Source organism: Watersipora subatra, chromosome 11 (assembly GCF_963576615.1).
Source record: "Watersipora subatra chromosome 11, tzWatSuba1.1, whole genome shotgun sequence".
Lineage (NCBI taxonomy): Eukaryota > Metazoa > Bryozoa > Gymnolaemata > Cheilostomatida > Watersiporidae > Watersipora > Watersipora subatra.
In genome coordinates, this window is record NC_088718.1 from 36,078,264 (window position 1) to 36,097,453 (window position 19,190).

At 34.5% G+C, this 19,190-nt stretch overlaps 1 protein-coding gene across 4 annotated transcripts in view; it reads left to right on the forward strand.

Moving 5' to 3' along the window:
- Positions 1 to 19,190, forward strand: part of LOC137408415 (gastrin-releasing peptide receptor-like) — a 54,119-nt gene that overhangs the window by 3,506 nt on the left and 31,423 nt on the right. The window contains exons 1-2 of one of the 4 annotated variants that reach the window (XM_068094940.1): positions 5,026 to 5,046; positions 6,679 to 6,784. The gene's annotated coding sequence lies outside the window, so the exon portion shown is untranslated. Of the gene's footprint in view, positions 1 to 1,989; positions 2,076 to 4,921; positions 5,051 to 6,678; positions 6,785 to 19,190 lie in introns of those variants that run through there. The other 3 variants (XM_068094939.1, XM_068094941.1, XM_068094938.1) reach the window with 3 other exon arrangements.

A 19,190-nucleotide genomic window follows, 5' to 3' on the forward strand; every position in this document is an offset into this window, starting at 1 on the left:
GCTAGAAAGGGTGATATGTATGTGGAATGTAACTTACTCTAAGATATGGTTTAAACACTTGGCTAGTCTTTTGATGATTTTCATTATTGTTTTATGATTATTATTATTATTATGATTTGTTTTGTTTTATTTTCAATTTCATTAGCCTTTATTTTCACTTATCAAACTGCAATGTTTTGATAATCGATAATCTTCAAACACTGAAAAGTTTTCGTTTTTGAAATTTTTGTATTTTTAAAATTTTTGAATAAAAATGTTGAAATTTTTGATGTAAAGATGTTGGTTTAAAGGTTAAAGCCACTTTTTGGCATAAAACTCGAGCAAATATTTGATTCTACACCAAAACCGTTTTTGACCTTCTTGAAAATGGTGTCGAATTTTACATCATAGGTTAGAAATCTGTAAGTAGGTCATTGTGAACGTAAGGAAAAACTTGAACTTTTAAACCAATAAAAAGGACTCCTTTACTTCTCCATATTCAGAGAACCAGCCACTTCAAGTGTAATCAACAGATATATTTCATATATTTGAATATATTTATATAATCATTTACATTTCAGTACATATTTAATTTATAATTCAATATATTTATTATATTTAGTTTACCTAATGTAATAATAAGATATAATGTGGAGTATGACACAAGCTGATATACGTGTAGTAATTTTAATAAAGAGTTCCTTTGGTAGGCTTAGTTTGTTCAATGGGCTCGTGGGAGTCCTTTTATACCTTTAGGCCCGCCCCTTTGTCTCGGACGAGACTGGTTGGTTGCCTTTCCACCAGTTTGCCTTTGACCAATTGGTCCTTGTCTCAGTTTGGTCGAGCCGAGTCAAGAGTCTGCTGATATCAGTCACTCAGAAGCAAATAAGTTTATTGGGAACTCGCATGTTTGTCTGAATACACGTAGCATGAGGTCCTCAACTATATAGATCATCAACTTTAACTCTGGTAGACCTCTAGAAGCAACAACTTGACTTCCTAAAAATTGCTTCAGCCCTCAAACTGCTAACTTTGAGAGCAACAAAAACTGTTTACATGAGAATTAGCTTGCTATTATCAAAAACTATTCTGGTTTAGTTCATCATTTTCCAAATCATTTTTTATATCTATAAGCTAGCAACTCTGACAGTTTACACGGTAAAACATCTGTCAGCTTGAAAACTAGTACAACAAAACTCTTGCTACTTTGTGCTTTTGCTATCGCATCATCAGTACTTATTTAGGTGAAATATTTATTATATCAAAAAATGAAAGAATAAAGAACAACAGATAAATAAAAGAAAATACATAAAACGCATAAATCTCTCTCGTACTCTGGTCCAGGGAAATCCCTCCACGAGCATCAATGTGATAAGGTCAAGCGCCTTCCCTTAACTGGCTACTGCAATCCACCCCTGTTTCAGGCAGAGAAAGAGTGTATGAGTTCAAGGTGAATAAGTTTGTATTTGACTGTAAGCACCACAATCAATGTACAACAGAGGTATTCACAACTCCACTGGGAGCCTGGCCCATCTTGCCAAGTCACCCAATTTACTATCATATAAAAGGAAGGTGGATATGTACAAAAACAAGTAAAAACATAGCACACGGTCGACACTGAATATAATAATAATATAAAAAGAAGTATAAGTATGATTAAATAATTATTGGTGTCGCCGATTAAAAACGTACAGAGTAATAAAAAATAAGCATATACAACAGACAGGGGAGACGATTCACGATATTAAAAAGCACAAGACAGTATAAGGCATATAGGAGTAAATAAAGTAAATGCAACGTCCACCACGAATGTGATAGCAGTCCTCATGGTTTGCTGCCTTCTTACACTTTATGAAGTCTAAAAGCGCTTGTAACACTTTTCATTATGCCTCTTAAATGTCCTTGACCCTCCAAATAGTATAATTAACATTAGAAAAAGCCGACAATGCTTACAACTAATAAAGGAGTAATTTTGTTAGTTTTTATTTCACGAATTTTCACTTTTTGCAGGGTTCGCTGGTCAAAGTTGATCGCGGAAAATGAGATCTCACTGTACTTAGTCCAAGAGCACAGGAGACATGAATACGAACACAGCGGTAGCATATTTGTTGATTATTTCCTAACCTGTGAACTATGGGTATGAGAGAGGTGCTTTTATTTGAATAGCTGATTAGATGTTTACAGAATCAATAGTAGCCAGAGGTGTGTAAAGACGCTAGCTTACTAATAGGACGTATTTATGTTAGAACTTCTTTTGCAAGCTCGTGCGTTCAGAGTATACAGATAATTGGCTAGGTCAATATTTGCTGACGATTATATTGACAGTAATTCAAGGTAATAGGGCAACTAGGGGAGGTAGCTATAGAAAGGAAAGGTGGAGGTTGGCTTGTTTACAAAAGCTAATCTCCTTCGTAATGGCGTGGTCGGTATGAAAATAGAAACTTTGTATACGTTGGATAAATATTGCTTTTCATGGATGTTTCCTTTGCTTGTATAAATAATCATGTTTTCACATGATGCTAACGCATAGCCTTGGAGCTCGAGCTATAGAAAATCTGGGTGATCATTACTATATCGATCCTAAGTTTTATAGCTAAATTTTCCTGTCAAACTAAATATGCTTTACTTCTTCAATTGTTTTAAATCACTTGGCACAAAATTACTCATACCCATTCTTCAAATTTTCTATTTTGCGGTTTTAGGAATTTTTGTGAAGTTTAAATAAAAACTGTCAGACTGTTTAACTATTACCCAATTTTTCTTCGCGACATCGTGAACTAGAAATGCCTACCTACTACAGGTTATAGCTTGCGATGTAAAGTTGCCAGTTTACTTCATTTCATAGCTTGTGGTCTCATGATTAAAATAAAACGAACTATTATAAATTTTTCATTTTACTTTTTCAGCAAGTGATTTTAATTTTGCCAAGGTAATCTCCAACAGACTGTACTATGATATAGGCCTACTATATTATTTTATTACATATTACTATATAGTAACTATTATTATATACTGTGTTATGTAATATATTATTATATTTATTGTGAAATGTATATTGTTATATTATTATGTGTTATAACCGTATATATTATCATATATAACAACATTATATATAATATTACTATATATGATAGTATTAGCTATTGTATTATTATACACAATAGTACACAGAATTTTATTATATGTGATAATATTATATTATTGCATATAATATTATACATTACATTAGTTTAATTTATATGTAATAACTAATATATTATGTTATTATATATCATAATATTATATATATATGAGGCTGGTGATAATCAATAATAAAATGTGAAAAATACGAGAATAGTAAAAGATATTTAGGCTGACTTAGTTCATAGTCTACTAATCTAAAGGAGAGTATCCTCCTCTACCCCCGCATTACGCATTACCATTACTTACACTCCTTTTTTACGGTACAGTAACAACAAAACATATTTTTGTTAATTTTCACTTTTTTAGTCTTGCTGCTTTCATGTAATTGCAGTTTTATGAATTTTTTATATATTGCATTTATCTAAAGTGGCCGTTAAATATTAACGAGGTATTGCTAAAAAGTGGCTGCAGAAACAAAATGTATGAGTTACTGCGTACTACTGTGTTGTGAGCAACTCCTGAAAGATTCCATGTCTGCTGAGTTTACTGTAGGTATAAGCTGGTCACATGTGTAAGCACATTGTTGTACAAATAATAGGTCTGTGATCTTGGCTGGACAGGTCTGAGTTCGGTGACAAGAGGGCCTCTACTGGAAACATGCCTAGTAAGAGAAAGTCACTGGGCAGTTCTAGAGAGTCTCGCCCAGTTGCAGAAAGCCTAATTGCTTTCTGCAACTGGAAAAGTATCCAGGCATCAATTTTTCCTAGTCACTTGACTCAGACATCTCTAGTCAAATCATAGAACTATTGCTAGCCATCATAGAACCTTCTTGTGTAATCAATAACCTTTTCATCAGGTTTGCTTTTGCTGGGTTTCAGTTGCTAATTTATTTATAAATTTCATGTTCGGCTGAGGAATTAGTGGAAACTGATCATATCTGAATCTGTAGCAACTTTGATCTTGCTAGGATTCCTTGACCCATTGCCTCATAGATTTTATGATGCTTCAAAGTTTTATGTATAATTGTTTCATAGTTCAAATGTTCACTTAGTGTTGTTAGCCACGAAAGCGGTCTATTGTAGTTATGTCGTTAAAATAAATGCGCGTTTATACCTGTACAAATTATCAAAGTTGTTTACTCGGTGACAAAATCGGTTTAGTGTAACATGAAAAACTGTAATAGCATGAATTTGTCCCAGTCTCAGATAAGAGATCAGCGAAATGCTGCATACTATGTTTGTCCATTTTTGACGGCCGCCATTGACGGAGAACAGCATGAAATTGACCAATTATACCTCGCTAAATTAATAGCTCTGAAAACGCAAGCATGTTGATGTGGTATTTTATTGACTAAAAAGGTGGCACGCTTTGTATAGTTGAAGTTGGAATTGGTTTGGTTTAAAGTCTTTGCTAAATTGTATTACAATTCATAAACAAATTAGAATGCGTTCCAATTCCATGATGAAAACACAACTCGAATATATCATCTTGGTGTAAAAGTTCCATAAGTTTTCATTCGATGCCTAGCAAAATGGAGAAACGTAAGATGTGTCAAGCGACGTAACACCAGCTGGCACTGAGACATCTGTACCTGAAGATGCTGATTATACCGATTACGAGTCAATATCGCTACCTAAGTACTGCTGCCAATAAGCCAAATTCTAGAGACTAATTATCTATCCCTATAGACGTAGTCCCCTGCCTGGCGTAGGCAACGTTTTTCTCTAACGGTGTGCTAACAAACATGTTTTGGATTCTCATTAACGTATATAGCGCTCTCAGCTCCTCGTAACGGTAACGACCATGTTTTCATAATTATTGATAATTGAAACACGTGCCAAGCATAATATCACACGGTGGGCTGGCCTCTGACAGTCATAGGGTTTACTGCCAGCATAGCTGTAGCAAGCCGTCTCTCTTGATTAGATATACTTTTCAGCATCGGTAAGTCTTTCAGTGTCTGGATATGTGAGTAGCATTGGCATGCTTGTATTTTTATTAAAGAATCTTTCATATTACAGCTAAGATGTCTATGTCTTATATATATAGATATTAACTTTGTACACTAGTTGATGCCGTTTAAAGCAAACTAGATCGTAAGATAAAAAAAAAAAAAATGTAAATTATGTGTACTACAAGGAAAAGCTCTTTTCATATAACGCTACTGTATAATGTGAACTGGCAAGGTGTTAGTGTCTGGCATAAAGTTTAGTGATTGTTTTGGGTAAGTAGGAATGTAATGGATGGTCAATAAATTAGAGATACTATTTGAGTATTTTAGACAGCAAATATCTAAAATCACGTTGAACTCCTAAGCATTAAGTACATTTAGATGCTGATTTTAACTCTCTATATCAGGTAGCATAACTCTAAGAACATAATTTTTAAAAGCGTTATAATCTTTCTTCATCAGTTTTTGATAAAAAGGAATACCATCTTGGAGCAGTGTAAAACAAAATGGACAATTTATAAAGCTATGTTTTACATCTATATTTTACATTTTAATATGTTTTACATATTGGTTTATTGCTTGAATGATTAACAGTATATTTAGCCAACATTGTTGGCAACTATGTTTCACGCCTACGTGAAACATAGTTGCCATGATTTGCTAATCTCGTAGCATGTAACAAACATGCTACGTGATTAGCTGCTCGAGTGTCAGTTCAAGTCCTAATTTTGAAAAGCATCACAAGTTTTGCTATATCTAAACCTTGAAGTTATTATTAAAGTTTTTGAAGTTTTGAAAGATTAAACCAAATAAAATTTGTTGCATATATATTTTTCATGCAGAAAGTAAATGTTTCATTTAGCAGTCAAAGTTTAACTTACTTTGGGTTTAAAAGATGCATAATTAAATTTGCTAGATGTTATTTTAAAAATTCACTAGATAAAGATGTTGCTAGTAATAAAATGTCTGGAAATTCCTTGTTTTGGCAACTTCATATCTGATGGTAGGCTTGAATGATCTTGTTTATCACGCCAACTTAGAAAGTAGACACGTATACCAGCACATCGATATTGTTATTATCATACCGTGGTATTTCAATAATGAAGATTGTCGAGGCAATTAGTCTTTTTCCTAGATGTAGTAAACCTTAAATATGGGAATAATCAAAACAAGTAAGGCCTATAATTAGCATGACGCACCGTCATGGTGATGTGTAGAGTGAATCAGCTGATCTATAAACTCCTATTGACTTATCACTAAAAACTGCTCAAATTGTCTATAGTTTGTGCATGTGAGACTGCATATTTTATTGATAATATATAAAACTGACTTTGGATGAGAAAGGCAAGAATCTTAGACACATGGTAATGGATAATACCAATGATTTAGAAGCTTCTATATCATTGAAAATACAGAGAGTGACCAAATAGAAATTAAACTAATAACTCTCTGCTGTAGAGTTTTGATTCTTCTTTTTAATATTGAGATACAAGTGACAGCAGGCTGTTTAGGTCTACCACTGCATCAGCAGCTTGTTGTCGAGGCTGTAGGTGTGTCCTAATTGTCAGAAGCTGCAGGTTGCTCAGCACCATGGATAGTAGTATTACCAGGTGTAGTATTTTCAGGGTCAGGTATTTTGGTTCTGGCTGCTGTCTGAGATGCTCTTCCACGTTTCGGCAGGCTTTCTGTTCTTATGGTTGATGTCCATCTTTTCACAGCTTTTGGCTGAAGGTAGGTTAGATAAGCTGTAAATATTGTAGGTATTGCGTCAGATTTCAGCATTGGTTTTCTTCCAATACCTGGTGGAACCTTGAAGCAGTCTTTCTCAAATGTCTACTGCATACTACAGAGCTTGATGTTGGGGTCCAATCCTGTCTTCGCACCGCCTTTTACCCAAGCATTACGGGTTTCAGCTCGTTTCTCGTTTGGAAAGCAATGAAACGCCAGTTCTCGGCATTTCTCAGGATTGCTTGAACATCTTTAGGCACAGCACAAGCTGAGGCTTGACTTTTTCTTTGCCTAAACATTAACAATACATACATGTAGTAGAACGAATATCATTACATTACTTGGAATGAGAAAAAACAGCATTTGATCAATCATGCCAAGCTAGATTACAACCCTATCAGCTGAGAGACAAGTTTGTAATGAGTTGTTGTAATCAGTCTAGACCCTCTTTCTTTTGATAGTCCCAAGCATTCATTCACTTCACTTTCAATTCAGAATAATCATAAAAAGGTATATATATGTTTGTTGTTATGAGACCAGGATAAGACAAGTAAATTGAGTTGGTAGTTAGTTTGTTCCCAGTAGTTTCTTACAACGTGAACCAATGGTATAGTACATGTGCAAAGGTTAGGTTTACCAAATATGTAAAATTTTTATTGTGGGGGTTATTCACATACCTGGGGTGTTGTAGTCTCCTCTGATGACATTTCACCAAGATTTTTGTCTTATTGTAACGTTTATGACTTACGAACTAATAAGACAAGCATGCTTTTACTACTAAACTCATTGCTCAGCTGAAGGCTCTGTTGCTGATGCACATCCCTGCGACGTAACGTTGTGAGAACAACAACCAATTATATGCCTCACTTTTGTTCCATAGTAATGATAGCTACTTGCCAATTTAGGGTTTACTATATCTATGTTCCTCTGTATATATAATAATAATGTTTTGACTGTTTCATTTGTGTTATATTTTATTTTTGTGTTAATGATAATATATTCACTACCTATATCAGCTATGGCAGTTTTCGGGTCTGCCAGCGACCCAAGCAAGAGAGCTTTCTGCGAGTAGATTAACTGATAATGGTAATTGAGTAGATGTAAGTGTAGATTGTTGTTTAAATGACATTTGCTTATTATTTGAACTACCCCGAGCTCTTTGGTTTGCAATTCCAGCTTGCTGACATAAATGGTATAATTTAAAAAGTGCTAATGCAGAGTAATAATTGATGACACACTGTAAGAAGGTTCTAAAAAAAGACGACCAAGAAAGCCGAGCTAATGGTTAACACCATAGATATAGTAAACCCTAGATATGCGAATAATCAACACAAGTGAGGCCTATAATTAGCATGACGCAACGTCATGGTGATGTGTAAAGTGAATCAGCTGACCTATGAACTCCTATTGACTTAGCACTAAAAACTGCTCAATTTTTCCATAGTTTGTGCATGTGAGAGTGCATATTTTATTGATAATATATAAAACTGACTTTGGATGAGAAAGGCAAGAATCTTAGACACATGGTAATGGACAATACCAATGATTTAGAAGCTTCTATGTCATTGATAATACAAAGAGTGACCAAATAGAAATTAAACTAATAACGAACTAATGAATCAAATGAGATTTAGAAGCAGTTAAGTTGGACCACTGTATTAAACACCCATTAGATATGACTGAAAATAACTAGACGAGATAGCTTTTGTCTAAGGTTGGTTGAACTAGATTCCTGCTTTGAAGCGGCATAGTGTGTTCTGATTTTAATATAGCGATTTACTATAGTTTTGAGTAGATTGGTGGCATGCACTGTGCATGCAATGTGCATGAGACAATAATTCTCCTAGATATCCATCCACCGATGTAAGCTCTATATTGTTAAGTTTATTGTCCTTTTTCAGTATTGTGATCAAATTATTTTGAATCATATTCCTCTGCTCTAATCGACAGACTCTCTGCTGTAGAGTTTTGATTCTTCTTTTTAATATTGAGATACGTGTGACAGCAGGCTGTTTAAGCTGACAAGTGCGTCAGCAGCTCGTTGTCGAGGCTGTAGGTGTGTCCTGATTGCTAGAAGCTGCAGGTTGCTCATCATCATTTAGGGTTTACTATATCTATGGTCTTTCTAGTCAAGGGAAACGGATTTAGATAAAAATGATTGTAAGGTGTTTGGCTAGTGTACAAGTATGAGAAAGTATTATATTATTATTATATTATATTATAAAACTAGTTCTTGAGCAATCAACCACTAAGCACGTCATTTTTGAATGAGAGAGTGGAGGCACCATGCATTTTACTAATTTTCAGCCGAGTGTGTTATTTATCTATACAAAGCTATAATTTGCTATGAATGCTATATGAATCTATGATCCATGCTCTGCTATGAGTGTTCTCCAAATTTAGTATGCATATAGTTGTCATCGGCTGAAAGATTTGAGAATTGCATTAAATATCGTGTAGCATTCACTATTGCAAAGTAAAAAACAATACATTCGCTAGTAACTGCTCATTAAGATAAACTTTCATCCTTTTTCGAAAGTGTGATTGATAATATATCGGAGATATTTTAAGCTGCAAGAATACCTTTCATAAATGTCGAGGTCGGGTTACTTGCCAATACGCTAGCAAATTAACAAAACCACTAACAATTGACAAGAGTATATTATAGATTATGTATAGTGACAGAATTATTCAAGTAACACATAGAATTGAAACAGATTACACATAGCAGTAAAAATGCATTATATGGAGCTACTAGATAAATGCCTGGCATTGCCGTATAATAAAAAAAGTTTTTGTAAAGAAAATTTATTTTTGATCAACATTATATATAATATTTACCGGTCTAACTTATAAATGAAGGTGTTTAGTTCATTTCTCTGTACTGTGTTTATGTCTGTGTAATTCATACTGCACTGTAATCTTCAAAAGATTGCTGAAGACTGCTCTCAGCAAGCATGAAACTATTAGTAATGAAGTGTTTTATATAAAGTTATAGTCTGTTACACTGATCATATACAAACATTTCATATCCGTTCTCTTAGCAGAGAAAGGCATTTTAACCACTATTTGTCAGACTATTTATTCAATTTTAATGGCTAACTGCTGCTTTTTCCCCTTTTTTTGTTTTACTATTGTTGTATGGCCTAATTTGAAAAACATTTCTATTTGTGAAATGAAATTATTGCCAATAAAGTACTATATACATACATTTGTATTTCCTAATTGGCAAAACTGCCAGTATGTGTAGAACAAAATGCCAAAACGCATATACTGTATATTTATATGTAGAATATTCAATAATTGAATATGAGCCAACAATCCTTGTAAGAAAAAGTATGTGATAAGAGAAATAGTTCATATTCACTATTTGTTGATTGACTGACAGCTTGCTGACTCGATTTTATATATTGGCTGCACAACTGTTCATTTGTTGAACAAATCTCTTTTTATACTGCAATGTTTTCCAATCTATACCGAGTGGATGACGGGTCCTTCACCTAACCACTTTTGCACACGCTCGTCTACGCATATGGTAAAGATGTAGTTGTGTCAAAAATGAAATTAGGACCCATAAAAGGCTAAAACATCAGCTACAATTTGATGCCATTTTTGTCTTTGTAGACCAACCCTGTCCAGAGATATATGCGTTTGAATGAGGCCCTCTTTTAAAAAGCTCACGTTCCAGCCGGTGCCTATTTCGTGACGTCACAAGCTTGTTATCTGAAACGAAACCACGAGCGATAAATATGAGGTCGATTCGTTAGCCAATCATGCGTGCGAAATTTTTATATAGGCCGTAATAAATGTTATCACTCGTAAAACGCGTTGTCTGTGATCTCGAAGATTCTCATCATAGAGAATTCATTCTCATCGTTTCTGATTCAACGCGTTTCAACAATTACTAAGTTATACATAGTTTTAAAATGGCTTCAAGTTCGAGCGACCGCTACTCAGAGTTTTCTGAGCAACTTTAAGTAAAATATTAGAGTAGACAGCCTATGGCCAAAGCTGACAGGCGTCAGCAGCGTTTTGCTGCAGAAGAAGACAGAATAGAGGTAAATTAACTTAGAGTCTTCTATACTTTAGTAAATGTAATATTTTTTATAGTCATAAATACATATACTAATTAATAAAATGATAATTCTTTGCTATCTCCAATCATCGTTTCATAGCTTATCTGCCGTTTTACCTAGCTATAATATTTTTTTCGAATTTTCTTTGGTAAATTAGAGTCATGATTACAAATTATTTTCACTCGTAGGAAGTGGGTAAAATCGATTGATCATTGCAAATCTTTAATTTCCAGAACCAAAGCTTCGAATCGTTGGCTTGGCGTACTTGTGCCTTTATTAAATGTTTATTCGTTTTTAAAATTACACTCGCAATCTATTCAACTCCCAATTTGGAAGCTGTCAATAGATACGCTTTAGAATGACATATCTATGAATGACATATTTATTGCATCTACTTTGTTTACATTTACTTGTTTTACTGATTACAGAATGTTTATGTCGTCCCACCAGCCGAAGAAGCTTTGTCAGTGTGGAAACTGCCATAAAGGAGAAAGCGAGACTTGAATGCGTGCTGGATGATGTTTTGTTTGAGTTTGTTGCAGTAGATGAATTTGTCTTATTGTATCGGCTAATACTATGTGAGTGGCCACGACTTGATGAATATTTTTAATAAAAGCTTTATGCCGAGATGAAAATATTTTTGCTTGTAAAAATTATATAATAAAATAATACTGTTGAAGATAATGCAAAACATGATTTGCAGAATATTGTAGTGAATCGGATATGGTATATGGGTGTCCGCAGAACTGGAGAATGTGAGTTCAAATCCAGTTTGCAGCAGACTTCTCATCCTTAAAACTCTATCCCTGTCTATATTCTTTTCAAAGAGGTGGCTTGCTTATTTCACTAATTTAGTATTCGGTAAGAATACTACTAGCAATGATATACAGCAATGTATACAGCTGTATATCATTGCTACTAGTAAGAAACTAGTACGTAGGCAATATGTAATAGGCGACATAATGTGGGCGGGGCTTATGGGAGGCTGTATATCGTTTGTATGGGTAGCTGCAGAACTGCTGATACAAAGACCGCGTTCTACATAAAGTGACTTGACAGAATTACCGTAGACCGGTAGAATTGGTAGTCGGTACCCAAATGTTTACACAACATTTGGAGAAAGTGAGTAGAACAAATTTTCAATTTTCGTTATTTGAGGCCTTTGAAACATTCATAATAATGCATCTGTAGCAGGATTTAAAATTTTATTCTAGCCAACATGAGCAAATACAAAATAAGATATATGCCAATAGAGCCGCGTTAGACTAGACTTTTATCGCAAATAGCCGATGTGAATACGAGAGATAGAGACAGGTTGCCAAACGCGTGACATCATTTTTGGCGAGGCTGGGCACGTTTTTGTGGCCTGAGCGTTTTTACGGCGATCAGATTTTTTCGGTTTTAATCTTCAAATATCTTGGCAATGCGATCGCGTAACACAACAAACAACATATCAACTGATAGAGAAAAAAAATGCTTTCTTTTAAGATCAACTTAAATTTTGACGCAACTACATCTTTAACAGGTCAATCACTGACGCTAGTGCAAATACAAGATTGTCAGTCATGGCCTTTTACTGCAGCAAGCTAATTTCCTAGCTTCGCAATGCGTGTGATGACAGAACATATCACAACCTATGTTTCCGGATGATGCGGATTTGAAAATTTGCGCACATTGAGTTACTGTATTACAAGTGTTTTAATGGACAATCGTATAGCACGGATTAACGTAGGAGCTTTGTTAAAAATATATATATGGAATTCTACGCCAGAAGTCACAGTGGCACACTCCTGCCCCAATTAGCAGTGCGCTTTTGAAATAGGAACGACTGAAGTATGAGAAATGTTTAAAATGGAATAGCTTGTTTGACGTTTTCTTGCGCACTATTCATAAAAGTAATTTTTATCTTTCGGATGCTTGAGACATTCAGTGAAAATTTGTGAGCCATAAAACTCATTTGACTTGTAGATTTTTGCTGCTTTCATCTTGCGGCTGACGCAAAATTGCAAATTATCTGCATCATGGAAACATAGTAAATGCTTTCATACTAATTTTGCTTGTTATGAGAGTCGTGTTGTGGAATATGACAGTCAGAAGGGCTATTCATGTGTTCGCAAATCGTTGACAGGCAAACAAGACAAAGAAACTAACCATGTCAGACTATTATGGTCAGTTGCTCCTATTAGCTTTAATTTTAGCGTGATGCGAGGTCTTTTGAATTCTGCAGCATTGCAGATTAGAGAACTTAACGAAACAGTTGCCATTATACTATTTTTGGGTGGTAAATAATTTGGGGCTACTCACCTCAAGCTGGGTTCACACGGGGTTAAGAATTAAAGATCCAGCTGAATTGCAAGGCAGTCTATACTTTTCATTACGACGTTGTGTTTTTACCATAAGGTTTAGTCAATTTAGTCAGCAAGTTCAGTTCGAAATTTGGGTTGCCACCATGATGAAATCAATAACTGTTGTTTACAATCAAAAGTTATGAGTGTGTTCATGGCATTAGAAGACACTATTGAGTTGAGAATACTATCCAATATAGGATTTAGCACCGAGAGACTTATATCTTAACATATCCATAAATACTAATTTTTTAAATGTTATTTCTGTTTCCGGCTGTTTGTATAATTGTTTGCATGTTGATAAATCTTTGATTATAAAAAAGTTTAAATTACAGAAAAATAGCTATTTTTCTGTAAAAATTCATGTCTCTTAAAAAATTCTGAAAGTTGCAAATAAATTTTTAACTTTGTAAATACAACTCAAGGCTGCATTTGAAAATGCATTTTGATGCCTTTAATTTTTGCATTAAGTCGGATGGCCAATTTGGACCATGCCAAACATTTCCAATTATCACATAGTAACTCTACGTGCTCACTATTCCAGATCCACTATGGAAACATATTGATAGGCTGAAGCTTCCTTAAAGCTGTCAGTCAAGTGTTCAATTGCCTGCGGACAGTAGCTGTCAATGCATAGCTTGCGTTTTTGGTGGCCAACTCCTTGAGTCAGGCATATTTCCAATGGGATGTGACCGTTCGGATGAAACTAATGTTTTGTGAGAGGTTCTTTCACATTCTTCCACTCTAGAAAGGATATTTAAAAATGTACAATGGAACCCTGTATATGATGCAAGAAATGTGAATGAAGTGTATGATAATTTTGTAAAAATATCACTGAAGGTTTTTGATAAAATTGTTCCTTTCAAGAATCAGAAACAAAAAAGCTGCGTTAATAATTATATGATGAAGGGATGGTTTACAGGTAATATTAAAACTGAGATAAGAAAAAAGATTCTTTTTTCAAGAAATATATTTTGTTGCCTTTTAGTTCAATGCTTAAAAAAGCGTACATTGTTCAAAGAAATAAGGTCAGTACATTCATTAAAAAAGCTAAATGTATGTTTTATGAAAAGCTAATAGCTGAATCTTCCAACTCCGCTGATATGCGGAAAGTGGTCAAGCAAGCTAGTGGAATGAAAGCTATCGAAGACAACAAAATTGTTAAGCTGCTTTCAGATAGCAATAATGAAATCATAACAAACCAACTACAGATAGCAAATAAATTTAACAATTATTTCACCCAGATAGGACCTCAGCTTGCTAAAGCTTTTCCTGAAAGTCAACTCACTTACATTCAATTAGGTCTAAAAGCTTTCCAGAATTTAAATTATGTCATGTAGATGAAAGTTTTGTTAATAACGCTTTAACTGGTCTAAATGAAAAGAAAGCTGCAGGATTGGATTTGATTCCCACTAAGCATGTTAAAATGTGTGCACCTTACCTTACATTACTCTTAACCTATGTAATAAACATGGCAATTAACACTAGCACTGTTCCTACTAACATAAAAATTGCAAAGGTACTACCGTTGTTTAAAAAAAGGATCAAAAATGGTGTCTAGCAATTATAGGCCTATATCAATTCTACCAGTTTTTTCAAAGTTTTTTGAGAAAGTTGTGAACGCTCAGGTGCAGAATCATTTGGAAACACACAACACAATAACCAAACATCAATATGGGTTTCAAAAAGGGAAAGGCGCGCATAAGGCTCTAATAGATTTTTCAAATCAGTCTTTTTCTGCTTTAAATGGAAAAAACATTGTCCTAGGTATTTTTATTGACTTCTCGAGGGCTTTCGACACCATAAATCACTCTATTTTGCTTCAAAAACTTACAGCTTATAATTTTTCATGTAGCATTGTCAAACTATTTAAAAATTACCTTTCTGATAGAACTCAGTCAGTATATCTCAATAAATCTACTCTATCAGAATCACAACAAATTGAATGTGGTGTTCCACAAGGTTCTTTCCTTGGCCCTACATTGTTCCTTCTCTATATAAATAATTTAATTTATTATTCGAAACCCTTCCCTACTATTTTGTTTGCTGACGATACAAATCTGTTTTTACTGACAAGAAATTAAATGATAATATCCACGAAATCAATTCAGCTTTAGATAGAGTTCTAAATTGATGTACTGCAAACAAACTAATTCTTAACAATGATGAAACAAATTTTATAATAATCAAAAACCATCAAAATAAATTCAAACTTAGCTAAAATATAAGTATCAAGAGTAAGCCAATAAATAATGTTACAAATGTAAAATTCTTAGGAGTAGTTATTGACAACTCATTAAACGGGTCTTCTCATATTGATTATTTGAGAAGTCAACTGCATAAAAATTTGGGTATAATTTTCAAAGCCTCAGAAATCTTTCCAACTGACATTTTGATATTACTTTATAACAGTTTAATAAACAGTAAACTAATTTATTGTTTAGAAGCATGGGGCAATGCTGCAGTGCCATTTGAATAAAATATTTGTGATTCAGAAGCGTCTAATGCGAATAATCTTCCATAAAAAATTCAAAGACCACACAGTTGATCTGTTCAAAAATGCTAATGCTCTTCCAATTAAAGAGTTATATAAACTCCGTTTAAGTATTCTCGCTCATTCATCATTCTACTCTGACACTCATGTTCAACAACACTCTTATGCTACTCGTTATTCTTCTTATGCCTTACCTTACCCTAAGTCTACATCTACAGATGGACATCGACAGATAACTTACCAGTTGTCCAGTATTTGGAATGGCTTACCAATATCGATGAGGTACATTGAAAGTTCAATTAGTTTTAGGATTGGTTTAAAGAGGCATCTGCTTGACTCATTGGGATGGTTTTAGGTCTTAATATGGGAACATTTTTACATTAAGAAAATTGTCAACTCGGGCCCTGCACCTTGATTAGCCCTGCTACTGTGCACGTGGGCCTTCATCACTCCCTATTGTATTATGATTGCTTATTCATATATGTATATTTATTTAGTTTATTTCTCTGTGTGCATCTGTTTTTATGATGAAAATAAACTAATACAACACAACACATGTTAGCTAGTCAATAAACATATTCAATAATTTGGGTGTAAAAGAAATCCATAGTCGTCTGCTGCGTCAATCCTAAGTCAGCTGGCTCCCTGCTCCTCTGAGAGCTGTATGACTGATTCGAAGCTATAATAATCTTATCCCCGGAGTCTGATTATTTTTGGTTACTGTTGAATGTACTTTGGTTAATGACATAGGTCTTGCATTGATGCAATCTAATGGAATAGAGCAGCATAATGCATTATAGTGCATTACTCGTTAAGAGCCATAATCATTCGTTGATTAAATGATTACCTTCAGAAGGATTTGAACTTTTAGCTTTGTGGACTGGCACTCTATCACCTTCACCAACCTGCCACTGCCTGCTTTTCAGATAAAATGTGTAGATATTTATGCTCTGTGCTTTATCAGAACACCTGATGATCTCAAGCTGTAGTCTTTGTTTGTTTACTATGATAAGAGCAGTACCTGTCCGCCTGTCAGAACCACACTAATAGAGTTAGAAAAACTATTGCCTCACCCAGGAACCAAACTCACACATTCCATTTTGAAAACAGCCACGCTAGCAACTGCGCCATTTCACCACCTTCTTTCATGGAATAATAGTGCACATAGTTATTACACATGATAATCTCTCATGGCGCTCAGAACTGCTAGATTACTAGTATATAAATAATCATTTGTCAGTGGTTCGGGCACCGACTTGTGATCAGTGGCTTGAGTAAAGGTATGGCCATGCATGACCTTTTTATCGTTGGTTCTGATCGAAATCACGAAATGAACGAAAAGCACAGAATTATTCACAGAATTTTCAGAGCTGTGCATGCACACTGAAATTGTCGTCGAAACGCCTTTAATTGGCTAAACAAAATATTAGCGGGCATGATTCTAGCAGCTTTCTTAATTTATACAGTCCAAGACACATAACGCGACATGCAAGAAATATACTAACTCGATTTACCATGGTAAATACGTTGCGACTGACTTGATAGCGCTAAAGATGGCAACTCTTTTTACAACAGAACTTTTGCTGCTAAAAAGAAATTATTATTATTAAGGGTTGACTTGCAACAAAATTCACATTACAGTTATTTGGTATCAAAAGATTCACCATGTCTTACTCTGTCGTGTTGTAAGTGACAAATATGTGGAAATGTGATTACAAGCTCTTAAAAGCTCTTAAAAGCTCTTAAAAGCTCAAAAACGAAAAGCGGCCGTAGATTGGAATCTCTTTATTTTGATGACGTAGCCACGAAATTTGGTTATCGTCTTGCCACATAGGTTCTCACGTGAATTGAAAGGTCAATACAAAGCTCAATATAAAACTTATCGTAGTACTAGTTTATGGCAAACACTTCGGGTTTTACCGAAGACTCAGTATCAAATATAGGTGCTCGCTACTTTACAGTTTTGTTTCGGCATTATTCAATCGTCAAGCCGTTCCCTGATCATGTGACCCAATACTTCGCAAATAATTTTTGCAGCACTTTTCGATTGTCACAGATGGCCAACAGGCTTGTCATGATTATCAGACAATGATATGTACTCCTTAGAGCTAAGGTTAAAAAGTTTAACGATTTTTTATGGTAAGTTGTAAGATATCAGTGCTAAAAGTGACAGCATTACAATGACGATAAAACAGACGCGTAAGAACAATAAACATGGTTTTATTGAAAGCGTGAAGTATATTTGTGAAAATATTTCAACGAATGATGTTGCATGAAAGTGTAAACAGAAACCATCCTGTAACAACTACGTCCCATTTGAGCTGTTTTGGAAAGCGACTCCAAACTACGGCGGTCTCGTGGGGCTGCGATTAACTGTTCGTTTTTGAGCTTTTAAAAGCTTGTAATCACATTCCCATATATTTTGCACCTACAACACAACAGAGTAAGACATGGTGAATCTTATGATACCAAATAACTGTAATGTGAATTTTGTTGCAAGTTAACCTTTAAAAAAAACGATATTTAGCCATGCTGTCCGAATGATAAAAACCAACAATCGCACAATTTAGACAGTTGCATCGTAAGTACTATGTCGAATTGTGTTAGTACTTTTATTGTGTGCCGTAATAAATATGTTGGACTAAACCAATCGCAAAAGCTACTAAAATCGCGATCGCTAATAATTTGTTCAGCCAATTAAAATCGTTTCGTCGACGATTTCGGTGTGCATGCACAGCTCTGACAATTCTGTGAATTTCGGCCGAATAATTCTGTGTTTTTCATTTATTTCGTGACTTTGGTCAGAACCAACGATAAAATTGTCACGTGTGGCCGTACCTTTACACATGGACATTTGGTGATGTGAAGAAGAATATCCAGCCACAGTTGGCCCTGTGCCAACTCTCATGAGCTAATGATTGCAATAGATCTTATGCCAAAAGAGAGTTGTTGCGGTGACGGCACCTAGGGGAAAAATCAAAAGAAATAAAATTCTTCATCACTTTAGATTGCCTTCCATTCTGCTCAGCAATATTTCAAAACATCATCTTTGTGCAAATTTAACCACACAAAAAATGATTAAAATTAAAGGTTTTCTATTCCCCATTACTCAATTTCTACATAAATTTTTTTTATTACTTAAATGTTCTGTTGCAAAAATCACTAAATACTAGTTCCATATTTATAAATAGTAGTTGACACTGAGTATATTGTTAAAAAATTATGCAATGTGACCTTCATTTAACCTTCAGGGATGAGTCATCAATGAGCAGTGTTTGGATATTTTTATAATAATGGCAGTTTCTGTTTTCACAACTTTGAATATTAAAAATTCTATATAAATGCGAGCTGGTATTGAATATTAAAAACTCGGGTAACAATTTTAAAGATCAGAGGCTTAAGGAAGCATGATGTTAAAGTACAGTAAATGAGCTACACTTTTTATTCTTACCTGACAGCATAGAAGAACAATAATAATACAGCACACACCTGCG